General features: G+C 39.5%; 1 pseudogene; it reads right to left on the bottom strand.

The window, feature by feature from the left end:
• Nucleotides 1–694: 694 nt before the first annotated feature.
• On the bottom strand, nt 695–1971 carry LOC138163052 (STEAP1 protein pseudogene; annotated as a pseudogene).
• Nucleotides 1972–2851: the final 880 nt, after the last annotated feature.

Below are 2851 nucleotides of genomic sequence, written 5' to 3' on the forward strand. Positions count from 1 at the left end.
CATGTTTACTCAAAAGCATTCAGTGACTTCTGATTAGCCATAAAAGTGGCACATAGTTGGCACTTAATAAGTTGTCTCCTTTTTACTCCCACCACAGTCATCCTTGCTCGTGTGCTCATTGCTTCTCACTTCCCATAAGAACGTTTTTACTGGTTTTCCTGACTCTAGTATGTCCTTTTATGAGTTCATTGCTTACTTAAGTCAACAAGCATTTATTGCTTGTTGTACTTTGTTGTTATTGTTGTTGTTGTTGAGTTGTTTCAGTCATGACTGACTTTATGTGACACCATTTGGGATGGCTTGCCATTTCCTTCTTGAGTTTATTTTACAGATGAGGAACGGAGGCCAACAGGGTTAAGTGACTTGCCCAGGGTCACACAGCTAGTAAGTGTCTTAGGTCAGATTTGAACTTACAAAGATTAGTCTTCCTGATTCCAAACCCAGTGTTCTATACACTGTGCCACCTTGCTGCCCATTAAACACCTACTGTGTGTCAGATATAGTATATGCATATCTTTTCAAGTACCACTTTGATTATTCCACTTCTCCACTCAAAAAATTTTCAATGTTTTTCTTTTTCTTACCAAGTAAAATGTGATCACATCCTGGAATTCAAAGTCCTCCACAATCTTGCTCCAATCTAACTTTCTTACCTTATCTTATACTTTTTCTTTTTGCTTTGTGATGGGAGAATTTAACATTTGACAAAAATCCATGTGTTCCACAGATAGAAAGCCATCTCAGCTTTATTAATTTTAATGGGATCTTCCCAGCCATACCTTATCTTCTGTATCCTCTTCCTATAGCATGGAAGAAGCAATATGACTTTACATGTCAGGACAACAATAGGAAGTAAAATTGCTATCATTAAAGTTGGAGGAGTGTACCACACAAACTGCTTTACATCCACCCATTTGTTCCAGGCAAAAATTAATGCAGGAATCGTGTCCAGTAAAAGGCAAAAGATTCCAACTTGCTCTGAATATAATGAAATTCTCTCCAGGTCAGGGAGTTGCTGATGGATGGAATGGAGATCACTGCCAGCAGGACCAACAAAGCAAGTCCCACAATTCCTAGAGAGACATAAATTTCCATTCCAAACGTCATGCTCCACCCAGGCATTGTTTTTGTTTTGTTGGACCTGTTCATTCGCCCAGTTTAGCAGCTTGTATCTGTAAGACCTCCTCATTGGATAGGACTAACTGTAAATTACATGCAGTGAGGCAAAAAAGAAACTGAGAAGGCCAGATTGCTTCCTTGCTACCATCCACTTATCCATCCAATCTGGAAATCTCTTATGCTTGGTTCCATTATGAAGTTGGAAAGCAGCTGCAGTTACCCCTGGTAAATAAACCAGTGAGTGCCAAGAGAGTGATGGACACCACTGGCAGAACTTTGTTGATGACCAGGATTGGAATCTTATAGAAAAAATGTGCCCGAGTCATTACAAAAGGGTGGATGACGTCCCTTAGGCAAGTATAAAAGAAAGTTATAAGGGCTATAAAGGCCGCCATCTTAATGGGCAAACGCCACTGTGGAAAGAACTCCTGCTTGTGCTTTAGATCGGCGGGCACTCAAACCCATCAAAGCCAGTCATTTGATGTAAATGGAAAAGGTCAGGTCTTTTTGGGGGTGCTGATATTTATTGAGTCCTTTGTCAAGTGATCATGTTCTTCCATCTTCTCCCTAGTCTTCATTTCACAGTTCCTCTTGGTTTGTGATATCTTCTGTTTTCCATCCTAGAGAGAATCTGCTCTTTTGTTGTTACAGAAATGTCAGGAGGTGCCTTCTCCTCCATAGATGCAGAGGTGTGGAGATTTAACTAATTATGGGCATCCAGGAGGGGCAGGAGTTACCAGCTGCCCGTCCCCGAGGAGCTTCTGCCGCAGCAGTGCTGCATGCTGAAGTGTCCTGCCCCGATCCCGCTGCACCGCCCACCCCCCCACCCCCGCGAGACACAGCCCGACTCATCAATTTCAGCAACACCCACCCTCTCCAGGTTCTACGCTCCAAACCACTTTTCTTCGTGTGCTTTACATTCTAGCCAAACTAAACAACTTTACATTTCTCATTCTCATCTCGTCCTTTCCTTTCTCTATAATTTTGCTCATATCATTCTCTCATGCCTGGAATGAACTTCTTCCCACTTCTGTTGGAAGTCTTTCCTTTTATGGATCAATTTAGAAGCTATCTCCTCTGTGAAGCTCTTTCTCAAAGTTTTAAATTTTGGGTTTATCAAATATTAGTTTCTTTTATATATTTGGTTCTATTTCTGGATTCTTATATTCTATTTATTTTTATTTTAAATTTTTTTCTAGTAAGTTTTTTTTTTTTTTGATGCAAACATTCTTTTATTTTGTGGACCACAGTTACTTCAAAATGGTAACACCTGATTTATCTCCACAGGGAAACTCTTCAGACACCAAATATCCTTGGTGACAGAATCCCTGTGGCTACTCTTCTAGTGATCATAATTTTATGCTCTGCCCTATTTGTAGGATTCTTTGAGTTATTCATTTTCTAGAAAAAAGTCTCGATGATGCTATTTCTCATTTTGCTCATAATATATCAAGTGGTTGGTTGTCTCCCACATTAAAATGTGAACTTCTTGAGGGGAGGGGCCATTTTTATCTTTCTTTATACTTTCTGCCCTTAGTATAGTACCCAACATATAGTGCTGAATAAATTATTGTTGATTTATTGATGATCCCTAAAGTCTCCTTTGAGTTCTGAGCTTTATGAAAACTATGTAGTAGAAGCATGGAGAAAAAAAAATGACTATGCTTTTCTTTTTTCCCCATTTAAAAAATTTTCATTTTCTATTTTAAATTCTCTCCCTCCCTCTCCTGCC

Source organism: Petaurus breviceps, unplaced genomic scaffold, assembly GCF_028583685.1.
Source record: "Petaurus breviceps papuanus isolate PSGF00001 unplaced genomic scaffold, PetGlider_PUasm1.0 187, whole genome shotgun sequence".
Lineage (NCBI taxonomy): Eukaryota > Metazoa > Chordata > Mammalia > Diprotodontia > Petauridae > Petaurus > Petaurus breviceps.